The sequence below is a fragment of the Anopheles merus genome, chromosome 3L (genome assembly GCF_017562075.2).
Source record: "Anopheles merus strain MAF chromosome 3L, AmerM5.1, whole genome shotgun sequence".
NCBI lineage: Eukaryota > Metazoa > Arthropoda > Insecta > Diptera > Culicidae > Anopheles > Anopheles merus.
The window spans coordinates 20,573,414-20,591,179 of record NC_054085.1 but is presented as its reverse complement, the minus strand read 5'-3'; the positions used below and the strand labels follow the sequence as shown (position 1 = coordinate 20,591,179).

The following is a 17,766-nucleotide window of genomic DNA, read 5'->3' as shown; positions in this document are numbered from 1 at the left end:
CTAGTAGTTGGGTCGGATCGGATTTCCCCACTATCGGAGCTGCCATGGAGCTGCAGATATCGAAGGGCGGGAGCAGTTGCTTGTCACGTCACTTCTGCCGCATAGTTTAAGCTCACAAACACCGGGCTGATGCTCAGGTGCGTTCCGAAAGCGTGCGGACAAACAAAACGTTGAACGTGATCGCATGCAATTCTCTCTCTCCCTGGGAGCAGAACCGGCAGAAGGGATAGCTAACCAACAAACGAGCAAGTATGCAAACAAGCCACGCCATTTACCCGGGCAACTCCCGGGCAAGACGTCAGCATCATCTGCCTCCGGTGCTCCGGTCTGCAGAGTGGGCAAGCGTTCAAGTACCGTGACAGCGGGAACGGGATCCTTCCCCCAAACTTTTACGCCAGGTGAGCCAGAAACAGGGCGTTGGGTTTCGGGTTTTTTCAGAAAAATGTTTTAAATTAGCCACCTCCTCTACCCGTTGCTTCCGGATTCTACCCATTTCCAGGCAAATCGCAAACCACCTGTGCCGTGCTATGGTTCCCGATCGGTTTCTGTCGTGCAGGGGTAAAATTTCAAATTCTACAAACAATCCCAAACCTATCGCCTGCTACAACGTTCACCACATGAAAGCAACTAGCTGGTGGAGGGGAAAGTGTAGGGAACGACTGAGCAAACAATGCACCACACACACACACACATTCCAGCCATCCAGTAGCTTGTCGGTATGTACATAAAGTGCACGCAGCAGTGCTCTCTACCCCACTCCAAAAATAGTAACAAAAAATCTCTCCCCTAACACTAAACGCCCTCTAGCCTGTCTAGGGGTGCGCCCCATCGTAGGAGCTTGCCGTGATTTGTACATCAGACCTATTCGCTCTGTAAAACACGGCACGGCACACTGGAACCAACCCCTCGTTGGTTGTACCCACGAGCCCCTTACTCTCCGGAAAAGGCCCCCGATGCGACGGGGCGAGCCAGAACAGCCTGCCGAACACGCGGTCTTTGGCATATATTTGCGTACGAAATTTGCTGTTAATAGCAGGTTCAATTTGTACTTCGTTCGTATCGGGCTACGGTACTTCCCCTGCCCCCATTTGGCACAACCCTGGCTCATTGACTGCTGCGAGGACAGAGAACCAGAGTAAAGGAAAGACTGTCATCGTGTACCAACCACTTCCACCTCCAGAGGGGGTTTTGCAAACCGACCGGAACGGTGTACCGACCGTTTTTGTTGTCCTTTCCAAAAGGGAGACAAGTGCTGTGGGAGGAATCTGTGAAACGGTTCACCTCCATTCCCTTCTGTATCATCATGGGGCCCGGGTTACACATCAAACGGTGGAAGTGCTGCTGCTTGTTTCAACTTCCTCACCAGAGAAGGGAAAAGTTTAAAGAAACAACATTCATTAGTTGGTGGTTCACCTTAATAGAAGCCAACGCCATTTTCACCCGGTAAATCTGCCCGAAAAAGGTACCCGGCATGACATACCGGATAGGACGCAGTTTGTCAATTACACCACACCACCGCAACAGCAGTTTAACGTGCGCCGGGCCGGGCGGGTTTGGAAATTGATGGGTGGGAATTTCAAACGTGAATCAGGATATGGAGATGTAACGAAATATTTGATACCTGTAGGCGGGGGGGGGGGGGGGGGTGCACACAGTAGCGGTGTAGCAGTTCGTCTTAGTTAAACGTTTTCACGAAGGTCCTGGTCCTCTTTGCAGCCGTTGGTGGGACAAAGGTAAATAAAAAGCGCTACGACATTCCCAGCCAGCAAATGTTTGTCTCATGCTCACGTGCGCGTGTGCTAGCTCTCATCAAAGAGATTTTTCGCAATTAATATGATCCATTTTAACACGGTTCAAAGGGTTTGAAGTGCGCACACTTTACCGGTGTGTCGAGTTCACATATTTTTTTTTGTGTGTTGTTAAATTTCACCCATTATGTGCAATTTGATAAATGTAATTAAAACTTGCTTCGGTTTAAATTCCAAAAAGTGTGTTGCCATTTATTAACAGCAGTAAGCTAAACAATGAAGAACAATTTACACCATTGATATAATTATACAGCTGGTGCGCTAATGTGTAGTTGATTAATAAACTAAATTACTGATTGGTATTACTCCTCCCAGATGATTTATATTAGAAAAAAGGATATTTACATTTAATTGCTATTTTTGCACACTGGCAGCTAATAAAGTTTCTGGGAAATTATGAAAATAAAACGTCAAACGCGAGCAGTTGATTGAGCGTGATAATTAAATTAAACACAAATTAATTGTACCTCTTTCCTAGAACCGTTGCTGCTAGTGATTTAAATACATCTTGTTTAATAGCGCTTATGGTTGCATCGATTTGCTTTTTGATAGTTTAATTTCAAACCTTTTCTTTGCATGGAATATTTGAAAACATAAACACACGACTACTAAAAAACTTGTTTTATACTTCAAAACTATTTGAAATTAGATTGCTGTTTTCTTATTCATTAATGGGACCCTTTCCGTTTTAAGTTCGTTGGCTGAAATTTCAGTCTGTCAGTCGTTTGTATTGTATAGCAGTTTTCGAGCAACTATCTAAGTGGGTATAAAATACAGGTGGGCATATCCCAAGATATATGAATTAAGAAGGCTGATTTTTATCCCTTCTGTTTCTGAAGGAAGATTTTAAGAGTGTTTTGGGTATTCGTCAAGCCTCCAGAAAGCTTGTTTGAACTAAAGTTTTTACCCATTCTGTCAAAAAGTGATAGTAAAATTTGGTCATAAAAACATGCTATGAGACAACCTGGACTATATGATTCTGAATTCCATCGCCAGATCTCTTTAATGCACTTTGGGATAAATGTAAACACCACCTTGTTTTGCCATTTTTCGAGCAGGTACTCGAATTTAATTCTAGCTTTGAGGCTAGAATAATCTAGACTGAAAATTGCAGGCTAGTTTTGTGTGTGGTTTTGTATGGAGTGTTTACATGAATTTCAGCCTCTAACTGTCAAACCACCGTTTCATCGACGACTCCTGCTTCCATCAACTCTTCAACTGAGTCTACCACTGCTTCATTGACGACTTCTACTTCAATGACGAGTCCTACCTCACCAACGATTCCTACATCGCCAACGAGTCCTTCTTCATCGAGGACTCGTACCTCTCCGACGGCTCCTACATCATAGAAAAAACTGAAGAGAATCGTGAAGGACCTCAATAATAGAGTATTAAAAATTGATAAAAATTATAACTATGATGAGACTTATAGGGCTGGCCGCCCTGTTCTAACAGTATATAAGAATTTAAAACAAATAAATAATTTTTTAAGGAAAGTCATCATTCAAAACACTTAAAAAATCGAAGAAATATGCGCAACCATTGCGTTGTGAAACCATGTTACACTGCTGGGATATTACACTCTTGCACTGTCGATGTTAATAACCTCAAATACTCAGACTAATCATCGCTCACTCACTCTGCGAAATAAAAGCTTAAAATAGTTCTGTGTGACCAAAGCGCCAAACTCGCCACTCACTTACGTTGATTGCCAAAAAAAAACCCCAACGTTTCAAGTGAACGTACCCGCGCAAGCTGGGTGCGGGTGACAAAACGACTCCCTCGTGCCGATTTGCCGTGATCTTTGGCACTGCCCAGAAAGGACCTTCCTCTTGTTTTGCAATCAAACTTTCGACAAAATGCGAACTCGGTGTCTTTCTCCCTTCTCAGTCGCTCTCCTAAACAATTCCCACGAAGCAATCCTAAAATAAAACGCTACATGAGTCATCCCAATACAACGATAAGTGCATATACCCTCTTTACTAAGAACAAAAAAGATCCTACAAATGACAACTACTACTCTGCGCAATGACCGACACCAACGCACGGTATGTCTGGAGCTGCCGACATAAAACACACACCGCCGCGGTCATACGGTGCTGCTGGCCGTCTCCGGGAGCGAGACAACGAACACATGTTTCTTTAAAGGTTTATTTCAAGACGCATTTGAAAAACTGCCAATCTAGCCCAAGTGTGCTTACCCGCACGCGGGTAAGTACATCGCTCTTCCTGAGGACGTGGTGTGCCTTCCCGAGCAACTGCTGCCGAGTACACCGAGAGCCCGCGCTACACGCCAATCGATACGGGGTGAGAATCGTACCGGGACTACGATAAGGCTCGCCCCCGTCTCTGCCCCATCGATTTCCATCGGCTCGCATCATTAGACCCGGTGACGGGTGCCTTCACTTCTGTGCGTCCCGGCAGGGGTTCGTTTGATTAAAACCACCGAGGGAGTATCGTCGCACCCGACGACGTACTGCAGCACAACACAACACCCAGAGTCAGACGGGACGTGTTTGACATTTATGCTTTGTTTTCTTTCTCTTTTTTCTTACCCACCCTTCCCATCGTCCAATCTGACTCCCGTGCTGGCTGGGCCACTCAGACGAATGAGCGCAAGTAGCAAGACTCCCACTGGAAGGTTGGGACGGTGCGCAGACAACGCCACACGGAACGCCAACCTTCAAGGACCTACGTAGTAGAGATCGAAGTACTTGAAGTTGCCGTCACTTGAGCGGTGACGTGCAGCATGTTCACACTCCCCACTGTCTCCCCGCAGTTCCTGCACGTGATTGGAGTACCGTGCATGGACGTGCACATTGCGTCCAATTTTTCCAACGCCCAAACTGACACGTCGACACCGGGCAGATGACGCGCTCCAAACGAGCCTTGTCGAGCCGGAACCGTCAGCGCTTTAAAGTCGACCTGATTGGACAACACTAAACGATGTGCCTGTGCTGGGGCGGGGAATGTGTTCTCCGACATCCACGCCGATAGAGCGCAATAGAGTGAAGTTTCCCGGTAGTGTGCTGGTGTGGAATCAGCTTTTCCCCCATAACCCTCAACGAAAAAGCCGAGCTCCAAAACAAAATGGGAAAATTTAATTTATGTTTATTTGCTCACGGAACACGCGAACGACCCCACTTCCACCCGACAGGCTCCCGGGTGGACGCGTCGTTTGCCGGGCGTGAAAATTGTGCTCAACCAAAGATGAGGAAGCGTCCTCGGCTATCCCACAGAGGGGTTCTACCTTCCTGCAAACGGTGCTGTGAACAAGTGAACAATTCGCAAACCCATCACGCGACGTACACGCGCACCCTTACAGATTCGGTTCGGAGTTGGTTGCTTCCCTTGATTCGCCGGCACCAAAACTCGATAATGCAATTAGCTACCGCTTTGTGCTTCGGTGCAATTTACGTTTGGACTGTCGGCCTGCTGCCAGCGGGCAAAATGGCTACCTCCCTTTGCGCAGCTCCCTGATGCGGAGTGTATAACCGGAAGAACCAAAATCAACAACTAGAGACACGCGCGCGCTCGCTAAACTCCTTCCATCTTTTTCCCCCTCAAAAAGTCGTCATGATGGTGCCCTTTTTAACGGTTGGAAAAGGTTTATGTTTTATTTCATTGCAGTACAGTGTACAGCAGCGCAAAAGTACAGCAAGGGAGTAGTGGCAGTAGGGATGGTGAAGTTTGAGTCTGCGGCACCAGCCCGGAGGAGGTGTTGTGTGAAAATTGACTACACCAAAACTCGGCAACTCCTTCCCCCAAAACGCACGCCTGGAGTGAGTCTGACAGAGCACGCGATTTTACGACTGTCGTTTTGAGGTTTTGAGACGTGCGAGGTAGAACTTTTCGAGCAGACCAGCAAAAGGGACGTGAGGACGCGACACGGAAAGCTGTGGCAGGCTACAACGACAAAAAAAACTGGTAAGTACAATAAAAAGTGGAAACAACCAATGTCCCTGTCACCTGAAATGAAGCTATTGGAGTTGGAGTTGTTTCCAGCGATACTATTGGGGAAAATTGGCAGTTCATGATAAATTGCTTGCGTTTGAGCTCCATCACGGGACCGCCCTTTTCCAGTGAAACCATTTTATTTTGAAGAGGAAGAGGGGGGAGGGGCAGACAACCGATTCCATATCATCTTACGACCCCATGGGTCGTCATATCATAAGAAACGCATCGATGGATAAATGGTTGACACTTGTGGGCACTGCTCTCACTGTGTTGTCCTGGTTTTTATTGTTCGGAGGTTTTTGAACTTCTTCAACAACCCCAAGCTGTCAACCATCCTGACCCGTCCAGGATGAGGCAGGTTTGGGGGGGTTTTGCTTTGGGGTAATAGGAAATGCCATAAATTATAGAGTTCGTTAGCCAAAACACGCGTACCATGGCGTTCTTCAGTTGATTGTTTCGCCGAAATATGATTGCCATTCTTGGTGGATTTGTGTGCTCGACGAATTCCCATCCCGGAGACACGGTGTGAAAAATTGTCCGCGTTCGCTCGGGTTCGCTTGGACCAGCGGACCAGTCTCCCGAGAGAGAGAGAGAAATGGCAAAAGAGAAAAGCGAGCAAAGGTGGCAAGAAGTTTTTCGTCCCATTTTGCACGGTGAAAGATGTCAGGATACTCGGGAGCTCCCTTGATAGCTTGTTATAAATGTTAAAATGTTCATTTTCTATTCACTGTCACGATGGTATCTCCCTGGGGAGGAGCTGTTCCCAACGAGTAGAGCATTTTTAAACATAATTTTGATCTTTTTTGGAAGCGAAATACCAAACCATTTGCTTACGTTTTGGCCTCAAACACTACTAAAAATGATACTTTTGTATTTGAATGTGCCCTGAAGGCTTTAAGAACCAGACAATATTGAAGTTGTTCTATCGTACGAATATCCCCTCCTTTGGAACAACAAAAAATTGGGTTTAGAACGCGAAAGGACTGCATGTCATGGAGACAATATCGTTGCTTCATGCATCCATTGTACCTCCAATATTGCATTGTTACGAACAAAACGGTTCGACCGTTGGTCCACTGCCTTACATTCGTGCATTTCATCCCATCCCAGTCCGAACGTTGAGCAAACATTTCAGCCAGTCGCGTTCGGACATCGCTCCACAACAGCCAACCCCGTGACGTTCGCTGCTCAACAGAGTCCCACAAAAATCCAATAAATTGAACATGAAATCGATTGAGCATATTGCATGAGCCGATGGTTGCCGCCCTTTTCCATCCCTTGGACCGAGTTCCTACCATCCACATCAACAAAGGACGATGCTAAACCCATCGTCGTCGTCGTCTCCCTGCTGTCGGGCGGGATAACGAGCGGGAGAACTAATCGGTCCCATACAACTACTGACAATCCCGGAACCCAAGGTCGGGTCCCGACTGACGAAGGCGCTCAATGGAGATTTTGAAGGGATTTGGGAATTAATCACCTCAAAAGTGGAAATCTTTTCTCGGGACCTAGTTTTTTGTGTGTGTTGCCTCCTGCTTCGGCCATTTCATACCCAGCTGTTCGGTTCCCTCTATTACACGGTGTGAGGAGGGATTTTTTTTTTTTTGGGTGACCAAAGGCTCAATACAAATCATTCGTACCATGTCAACGCCGCCTAGAACTAGCTTCATCATCCTTGGAGCATGTGATCACGGGACAGAGGAAAAATAGCCGCCTTAGAACCGGAAAAAGCGCAGAAACAGAGTGCGTTTGGCTTGGTATTTAAGCTCTCTTCTTTAACCTTGCCACTACCACAACAGGACGAGGCCCTAACTCATCCTAACTCCTCAATCACGTTGCGTTGAAGCGGCCGAAAAAGGACGACCTCCAAGCGGTTCTCGAGGGCAACCGACAAATCGAGGGTCGCGGTTACATCACGGCATTCTTCCGCTCCTTTCGCACAAAGCAGTTGTATTCAAACGTCTCCAAAGGCTAACCTACGTCTACAATGCCTTTACCTTTGCCCAGCCAACCCGCCAACCGAACTAAGCACTAAGAGCATCGCGTTGAATAGACCCTCAATAAACCATCCAGCTACAACGAGTGTGTGTGTGTGGCTGTGTAATTTTCGGATCATTCTATACCACTCTACACCGAGACGGCTCTTCGAGCTTTCGGAGCTACAATGAATAGGATCTTCCCAAAAAATCACAACGATCCAACATTTGCACCGTCATCGCTGCAGGCCGTCGTCGGAACGCTGCACACCTTGAACATCGTGAACGTGATTTTTTCCTCACGCCATGATTATCATGAATAATTTCGAGTGGCTTCTCCCATCGATCCCATCGATTCTGCGGTACCTCAACAGCAAACGGCGACGACGAGGACAGGATTACGCAGTGATTGGATTCAATTTTACGCCTCACCGAACAGCTGTCATCACCGTTCAGAACCAGCACGGTGGCGGCTGTCGTTGCGGAATAAGTTACGGGAACGAAAGGCGAAAAGGACGACACGCAGCCTCAATGTTACCCCTTTTTTTGCAACCAGGGAGTTTCATTCCATGCACCGGAAATGAGAGAGAGAGAGCAAGAGAACACGCGTGTGTTGTCTGTTTTCCTCCGTATTTATATGGAATGTTTTGAATAGTTTGACAAGGCTCACCGCATCCCGAGTGAGGACCCTTCGGACGGTCTGTGCAGTCTTGGTGCCGAACGTCAAATAAAACCTCCCATTGCAGGGCTGAGATTCGTAGCACGGGACATAGAACAACGGGACAGATCTTTCCCGGTGATCTGTTGTGCAAACAGATTAGCTTACCAAGGGCACAGGAATGTTTATTCCCCGACTTTTTAGGTTAATTTTCTGCCCAATAAAATTTAGCGATTAAAAGCGACCATGAACTGTGCGTGTTTACGGGTTTGGGAGTGAAAATAGTAATCTTTATTTGCTAAAGCGATTGCATCATTGAGCTGGAACAGGAGTGGAGTCGCAGCATCGCAAAGAAAAAATGCAACGAATAATGTAAAACTGTGGCATTTTCGCTAAAGCAGAATAAACATGGAAATTTCCGGAGTATTCATGGAATTGAAGGAACGTAAAATGTTCGGTATTTCATGCAATTTGAATTCAAGTTTTAATTGTATAGTTAGAGCTTTACGAAAAGCACTATTTTAGTTTACTATCTATTCTACTCCAAATAGCATCATAACAGGATAGATTATTAATACATTGCTAAGCGCTTAAACATAATTACTACAGAGCGTGGCCAAGAATTTTATCAGTGCATTATCCTGCAGGACATAAGTATTTCTTGCTAATATTGCACAAACCATATGTTTTTAAGTGACATTCGTAGGACAGGTTTTAGGTTTCAGGTTTATATTTCAATAATATTTGTATCACATTTATAACAAATGAAGTATTATCAATTACTCCAACTCTTGAAATAGGAGTGGAAGTCACTAGTGCATAATAACAAGTGCACATACAACAACTCTTACAATACTCTTCATATTGATTGAACTCTCTCAAGTAAGGCAATAACAGTACAAAGTCTTTAAAAATATCACAATACATATCTTATACTGGAATACGAAACTAATTTCAAAATCAAGTCACAACTTTAAACTAAAAAACTCTAGACTCTAGAAAACTGGAACAAACCAGAAGATAAATGAACTCCCGCCAAAGAATACAGCCCATCCACAGCAAACTGCTTCACTCAAAAATAATCTAATATCACTTCCAGCTTTAACTTCACTTGCTTTTCCAACCTAACAGTGCGATTCGCCGGGCTAAAAACGTTCCCATGGTGCCTTCGTTACAAATCTCATCAAACGCATCGCATCCCAACGGGCAACCTTTATGCTCCTCCTGGCCCGAAGAAACAAAGAGCCTCCTCATGGGTTCCTCATTTTTCATCATCGTCCAAAAATGGCATTCCATGGTACAAACAAAGAGGCATTTGCCGAAGCGATATTTCCCAGAATAACACCACCGTACATTTGGCTTGTGCGTTCTCGTGAGTGTTCTATTAATATTTTTTTCAGCTTCCAGCTTCCTCCTCTTCAAACGGTTGTATACGCTGCTCTTAGCACAGCGTACCTGCGGTACACTTACGTCTACGGAGGCCTAATTTTTGAACCATTTTCAGAAACATGACTCGTACGTTTCGAATCACTTCAAATCCTGCCCGGTAGCGAGGCATTATTTTCATTTCAAAAAAAAAAAAAAGGAGATGAAGATTAACCATTTCGCAAATAGGCAAAAAGAAACAAAAAAAAATGGTAAGGAAAATAAAGCGAATGCGAACACATTTCATTGCCACCTTTGCGCTGGCCGCTACTCTGAACGATAGCATCAGCGCAAACGGAGGAGGTCCCGCGTTTGAGAGTTTAACCGTAGTACATTCCACCCGTAGCTCTCAGGCTTCTGTTTGCGCTCCGGCCCTCGGGGTTATTTTTGGCAAAGGACTCCAAAAGGCGTCCTCCCTGTATATGTGTGCGTTGGTGAAATAAACAGGACGGCAAAGAGGACGGCCCGACCCGGTTAGGGAAAAACGCACATCGCACACCGCCGTTGCTGCTGCGAAGCAAAATCTATTGCTTTCATCGGGCGAACGATTTATGCGTTCGCTTCTGGTCCATAAATATAGCCATTATTTACGACTGGTGATTGCACTGACGATCATAATTATCGTAATTGTCTGAGCCGGTCTGCCGCCGCCACCCGCTCGCTTGCATGCGAAAGAAAAGGCCCTGGAATGGAGGGATGAAAGTTTCCGCTGCCGCGTTTCCGCTATTCGTGCTAGCCCGGGAGCCGTTACCGCTGCAGCTGTTTGTTGCGGTATACGGCCTAACGCACGTTTCCGCAAGGCTGCGTAGATTATTTCCAACATTAAGATCCTTGCCTGTGTGCGTTCCAGTGGCCAATGTCTGGGCGTATAAGTATAAAATGTATTATCTTTATTTTCACTTTCTCTGCCACTTAAGAGCTGTGGGAGAAATCGCTAACAACAAGAAGCTCTAAGAGCGCCGCTTGTTGGAGTTTGGGAAATTACCTTCCGTAGCATCCGCTTCCTAACGTCAGCGTAACGGTTCGGGCAGGCGGATGAAACCAAAATGACGCAACGGAACCCGGCCACACTCAGTGGAATAAATAATTAATGAATCATCGACATCGGCTTTAAGCTTGCACTTCGCCTCCGACAGCCGGAAAGAGGGTAAACTCCGAACAAGCCCAGCAGGAAATAGCAGGCATCCTCGGGCGGCAGCAAACCTTGGGCTAAATTGATGAACTTTAATTACGATTGCGGACCTCCTGGAGGATCGGACTAGACCAGGAGTAAGCAAAAACCAACGCAAACTGGGAAAGAAAGCCAATCGGAACACGGCAGAAGGTTTGTTTTTAATTCCCAAGCTAGTTTTAAAAATCGATAAGCTCTTTCACTGTCCAACTGCAGCAAAAAGCAAAAAAGCCGATCACATCGTTTACGTATCAGTTGCATCGGCAGATTAGAACTCTTGCACAATGCCGGATTGGTACCCATGGGAAATAGTGCAGCATTCTCCATTCTACCTGCTCCTGATGCAAAGCTCAAGACAAAACGAAATATACAATTCTCATTAGGATGAAGAAAATAAAACCCTCCAAGTCATGCTCATGCAGACCTGGATGAGCTTTAGAAATCCTGCATGCATCCTGCCGAGCGATGCTGAAATCAAAACAAGAACATATCCTTAAAGATGTTTAAAGCTCAGCGTATTAACGTGGAAAACCTCAGAAACAGAAATAGAATCAAAAGGGATGCTTAAGCATGCCAACTGAAAAGAATCCCCGCAGGATTCGTTCGTTGGAGTTAATTGTCTTTAATGAGCCAACCATATCAACCGATCGAGCATCGTGCAAGGCCAGCCAACCGCGTTTTCTCGAGGAACTCCATTTACATTGAAACAAAAGACCCGCAGAAGAGAAATCGATGAAAAACCAGCGGGAAAAAGAAATGGAGAGAGCAACACCAACAAAACACATTACATCCTTTGAAACAGGTGTTCTGACAAGGGTACTCCGCACGGCGTTGCTACTCCTCCGTTTCCCCTCATGCCGGTGCATCGCTGGCAAGAGATCCCAGGCTTTAGCCCATTGAAAAAGTAATTAATTTTTACTGGCCCTTTCCTTTTCCCTTTTCGGACTGCTCGGGCCTGCTCGTTGCCGGCCATTTCCGAGGAACGGGGCACGGTAAGCATACATAACAGCAGCCCTACCTCGATCCTTGGTCCAGTGTCCTTGTTGCGCTTCTCGAAAAACGGTTTCGTACAGTCGCATTCTCTACTAATCCTTATTTTGGCAGCCTGCGCGTGTGTGTGTGTGTGTTGGTACACATACAAGTTGTACAGGCTGTAATGAAGATACCTTTGCCGTCGCTCGGTAGGATAACATCTGACTTATCGCACCTCGCCCGTACACAGGTACACAGGGCCACTCTTGCGCACGGTCTTGTCTGGACCCTTTTCCCGTACAGCACCCACCGACCCATCCGATACGATCGAAACCAATTTCGACCCGTCGGAAGCCCGGCGTGTGACCGGGTCCATCCGTGTCGCTCTGGAAAAGGCCAACTTTTTAGCACCACCAGAGTGTGTGTGTGTGTGTTTGAGGACGAAGAAAGACAACAACAAAAAAAAAGGTTCTGAGGCTACAGCGGTGTTCGCTTTCCGGGAAGTGTCAAAGCGGTCCTCGGAGAGGCGTTGGACGCCAACACGCCCGGGAGCTGTCTCCGAGAGGCGCTGTCCGGCAGCCGCCGTTGGGTGAACGGTCGATCGTTGCGACGCGATAAAGATATTTAAACAAATTGCTCACAGTAATCTCGTTCGTTGATGCTGCCAGTGTCACGTGTTGCCGGGCCGATTACCGAGGCTGCAACTATTCGGTGACAAATTAGATTAGAAGCGCGCTTCGGGTAATCCAGCACCCGGTCGAAATGTTCGATGGAACATGTGTTAATCGGTTGTGTTGGGATGGGATGAGAAGGTCGGACGCAGGTGGCAAAGAGCTGTAGCCTAATGGGCAGAACGTGTACAAACAAGGGGGCAGTCATCGGTTAATGAAGCATGGTAGTGATTCCTGGAGAAACAAAAAAACTGATATCAGCTCAGAGTTGGGAGGAGTTTCTGATCAAGATAGGATGTTTAGTAAATGGGAAAGTAAACATGTGTATCAATTATGGGAATATGCTTTGTTCATTACTAAATTTACCATTATTGGGGAGGTTATTCCATTTCATTCCAAAGAAATAAATTAAGCTATGCTAGAACTTTTGATTACATCTCCAACTATGTAACCACTCAAGTAATGTGAAAAGTAATGTAATGTTAACATTTTTTTAAAGATCCAAAAGAGTGGCTCTCAACTGTCAATTTGATAAGGAAATAACAACTTACTGAATGTATCATATTCACGGTTACACAAGTTAGGTGTTCTAATTCAGTAAGTATATATCCCTCTCCGATGTTAATGCTAGCTCATACTATTTTAATCCTTCTTTGCCATCTACAGTACTAAGCAAGTCCGTCATATTGAATGGTAATGGAATTGACAGCTGTCAGTTTTCCAACTACACTGATAATTATTAGCTGTCAATGAACTATTCAATTTACTAGAAATTGTCAGTTTAAATACCCTCCCCAGTGCATTCAGAATGATGTACTAAGTGTTGAAATTCAGAATTCCTTAACAAATTTCTTGTATCAGTCAAATCTTCAATTTTTATTTAGCGTTCCAAGAAAGAATTCTGAACTGTAAGCTGTGCAAACATACCGACTTCCAAATAGGTACACCATCATGTGACCAAGCTCATGCCCTTTGATGCTACAAACTTAATATTATCCTCTCTCCACGACCGTCTCCAAACGATCGCAGCACGTTCCATGCATAAAGTCACCTTACAATGGCAAATGTAAATATCGCCGTGTTGTTTGCGGTATGTTGTCATTGTATACATTGTCGGGTTCGATGGAAAACCAACCCTCCGGGACCACGTGATACCATGGATTGGCGAAGACATCTTCCCACCTGGAGTCAACAGCCACCGTGTAATGTACTCGCACGCTCTCTCGCTCTCCGAGGCTCCTACGCCTGCTAGCGCTTGAGCATCTTGCTGTCTGACGGTGCCTAAGCCCATGCTCCAGCGGCACCATAAACAGACCCATTGCAGCCGACTTCATTTTGCAATTCATTGAAAATTTATTCCAACCATAAATCGAATTTATTTATTTCCATGTATATTGATTTACCCTCACTCAATGTGTGTTTGTGTGTGTGTCGATCGTTCCATTTTCAAAGAGCTACGGGGATCACGGTACTGGGAATCGATTTCCTTGAGCTTCGCACACGAGCCACTCAAAGGAAGCTCCACCAATGCGCCAGGTGAAACGGTCCACGGGCACGGGGAAATTGAAATTGCGAGTGCCAGACCGAAAATCATACTAAATACTGATGGGAACAGGAAAACAACAAATCAAAGTACCTTCACGGTGAAGAAGAAGAAGAAGATGAGGAAAAAATCAAATATCCCACCAACCACGGGTGTGTGTGTGTGTATCGAAGAGCACGCCCCGAAGCCTAAAACAGATTCGGCAGTCACGTCTCGTCGGCAGCTTTTTATCACCATCAGCAGCAGCGCCGCGTGTCACGCTGGCGAAGAAGCATTTCCATTCGCCCCATTACCCCCGGCAACGCCTCACATCGCCATGGAGCAGGGCTTTTCTGAAGCATTGGCGACCAGCAGAAGAAAGATCACAGGAGGCTTGCCCTGCGAACGACGTGCGCCATGAACGGTACGACAAAAAAAAGTGCCAAAAATCTTGCAGATATTGGAACACCTCAGGCCCCAAGCAGAAAAAAAGCCCAACAAATCAAACAAACAGATTGAAAAAGTTGAAGAAAACGGAATCAGTCAATAAAATTTCCGCAAATCTCAATATCAATGTCGCATCTGTCTCGCTGGTACTGGAATTTGGTGGAGTCCTTCTTGATGGTCTCGCCGAGTCTTGGGAGGTGGATGCAAAAAAAAACGCGATTCTGTACACTTCCGTATTTACCAAGGCAACACAAACGTGCTGCCCCCGGGTTCCTGCCCTGCAAACTCCGAACAAACGCACCCGGAAGTGTAAATGGACTCTCCATCTTCCCTTGGTGCCTTGCCGAAGGGTAAGGTGGTAGAATTTCAATTTAGGGCGTGACACGGTATTAAATTCGACCGCAAACGTCGGCACCTTTCGATTCACCGTAGCGAAGCTGTTTGATTGCCACACAGCAACAAAAAAAACAGGAACACGAACTCCATTCCCGCACAACTTTCACTTTCGTTGCCATTTCGCCACTTGCTCCATCCGTCTACTCACACCCGCAGGACACACAAAGGAATATAAATGTGGCTCAGTGTACTCGGGGCTCCACTCCTTTATAAACACGTAGATATCCCGCTGTACAGAGGCCGAAGCTTTCGCTTCTTTGTGTCTCGCAGTTGGCTGCGCTTTAAAATACATCACCATGGGAGTTGGCAGCGAGGCTGGCTGTGTATCTGTGTGTGTGTGTGTTTAGATCGTAGGAGGCAAAGAATCGTTTCCTTTTGTTCTTTTCGCCGCTGGGCTTTTCCACCGGACACACCCAGAAAATCGGAAGGGGAGGCCTTTGCGCGATGGCTCCATGATAAAAAAGAGGAGCTACGAAGCACCCCAACTTCTAAACAAAAAACCAGCGCAGGCAGATGGCGCTACCGAGGAGGAGGAGGTTGTGGGAGTGATAACAAAAAAAAAAAGGATAACAGAAAAAGGATACCCACTGCCCCATCCAAAGAGGACCTGCGCACGGGGACGGGGGCTACGGTAATGTTGCGATATAAATAATTCATGACCTCCCTGCAAGCTTCAAGAAAGGGGAGCGAGCGAGAAGCCTGCCGTAAAATGGTCGTGAAAGGCCAATCGTGGAGTGGTATTTAAAGAATGTAATAAATACAAACCTCTTTCTTCCGGATGCTACTGCTGCTGCTACTACTGCTGATGCTGCTCCTTCGTTTGTATGCCCTCTCTCTCTCTCTCTCTCGCGCTGAGGTGACTTTAAGTAGCTCTCCGCTCCCTGGTAGTAGCACCCGCACGTCGCATTAGTTCTTATCTTTTTCGCCCTTGATTGTCAGCCCGTCAGCCCGGAACTTTGGATGGTCATTCAGAAACAGTGCCCGCAATCAGCATGCTTTCGCTGCTTGCCTTCACCTTGCCTCAAACCGGTAGAGTCCTGGCGAACTTTAGGCGCTCACCCAATTGAGCCACTCCCTTTCGGTTGGATGGTTCACCACCGTAACTATACGCTACTCCCCCCCTCCGCTTTTCCACACTACACAAACAAAACCAAGTGTGGACACACTTCCGGAATGATAAAGAAGGTATTTTCGACACACTCTGCCCACGCCGACAAATCACTGTCCCCGTTCGGTTCGGTTCGGTTTGTTCGTTCGTTTGGGTCTTCGCTGGACTGGGTTGGTCTGCTGGATGGCCCCAATTTGTACGCTTTCCGGTTCAGCGAACCACGGTTTCGGAGGTTTCGAGCCCGCTTTCAACCCGCTTGGTCCAGAGTTTGCCGAACTACACGAAATCCGAAACCAGGCGAAAAATCCGCACCGGAACGGCCCCGGACACGCCTACACACCCGAAGTCGCTTGCCTGGGGGTCACCGTTTAAAGCTGGTCCTGGACTGGAGCAAACCAGCTGCAACTGCTACTGTTCCACGGCACTCCGTTCGGCCGTAGTCATGGATGCAGCGTGGAATAGTTTACACTTCAAATGTTTGTTTTTCGTCCATTGCACAGTAGTAGCTGGAGGAGTTTGATTTGCTTTGGCACAACACGACACAGACACACAGAAAATCACACCCAACGAACGTTACGAACCGTTTATTATCGACTCACTTGGCACTGACACTTCAGCGGATGAATTTGGCAGCTTTCAATGATTGCTTTCGGTAGTTTATACTGACTAAACAAATGTAGTTACTGTTTTCTTTTTCTTTTTTTGTTCTTCTTCACGCACGCACACACACAGCTAGAACGATTCACATCGCGCTTGTAGGCTTTAATGCAGCGAAACTGGGATGCGCCCTACGTTACGGTTCCGGTGACTCCGCAGCGCAAAACCACACCGACCCAATATTATGAAACATCCAGCTCGAACTAATCTTCGCTCTCTCGGAGCATCGGCTGTTTAGCGTCGCAGCAGCCTTCGCCTTTCGGGATGGAAGCGTATACACACACACACACACACTCACACTCACACAGTACCATCTCTCCGAATATCCTTTTGTCACCTGCTTGCGCCTACATTGACAGACGGGAGAGCAAGAGAGTCTCGCAGCGCAGCAGACGGGAGAGCGTACGAAGGCCTTCACAACGGTTCAAGTAACTGGCACTGGGACGGACGACTTTACTGTCGGGAAAATCGGGAAAAACGGCGACGACTCCTCTCGGGATGCAAAAGCTGACCCGCCGCCACATCGCGCTCTTCGCTCTATTTTCGAACACGCACACAAAAACGTGCTTTTATCTGTATCTCTTTCCTGCTTGCTAAAGTTACTTTCCCCCCGTCTCCTTTACGCTTTGTTGCAGCGCACAAAAGCCGAAACAAGGAACCTTTTCTGTTTTTGTTGTGCATGAGGGAACCCCACACAAAAGACCCTTTATTCAGGTTGGTTCCTTTTGTGTTGTTCTCCCTTCCGTTATTCTGACCGTACGCTGCAGTAATAACGAGAAACTGAGAAAAGGAGGGAAAACCAATCCCTTTGCTTTTCGAAATTTGTCCCTTCGTGTGGTTTGTGTCCTGGCTAGGTTGATCCATTTTTCGCCCCGTTTTGCTGTACGCGAACGACATCCGAGTTTCCCCTTTTTGGCGTCCGAGAAAAGGATGAATGAATCATAGAGTCGTATTTTTCTCGGAATTGAAGTTTCGTTAAGTTTTTGTTCCGCTGTTTG

At 46.5% G+C, this 17,766-nt stretch overlaps 1 protein-coding gene across 2 annotated transcripts in view; it reads right to left on the bottom strand.

Moving 5' to 3' along the window:
- Window positions 1-17,288, bottom strand: part of LOC121599161 (insulin-like growth factor-binding protein complex acid labile subunit) — a 31,787-nt gene extending 14,499 nt beyond the window's left edge. The window contains exons 1-2 of one of the 2 annotated variants that reach the window (XM_041926721.1): window positions 15,769-17,288; window positions 12,609-12,872 (exon numbers count right to left, since the gene is read on the bottom strand). The gene's annotated coding sequence lies outside the window, so the exon portion shown is untranslated. The remainder of the gene's footprint in view (window positions 1-12,608; window positions 12,873-15,768) is intronic. The other variant, XM_041926720.1, reaches the window with a different exon arrangement.
- Between the last annotated feature and the right edge of the window lie 478 nt (window positions 17,289-17,766).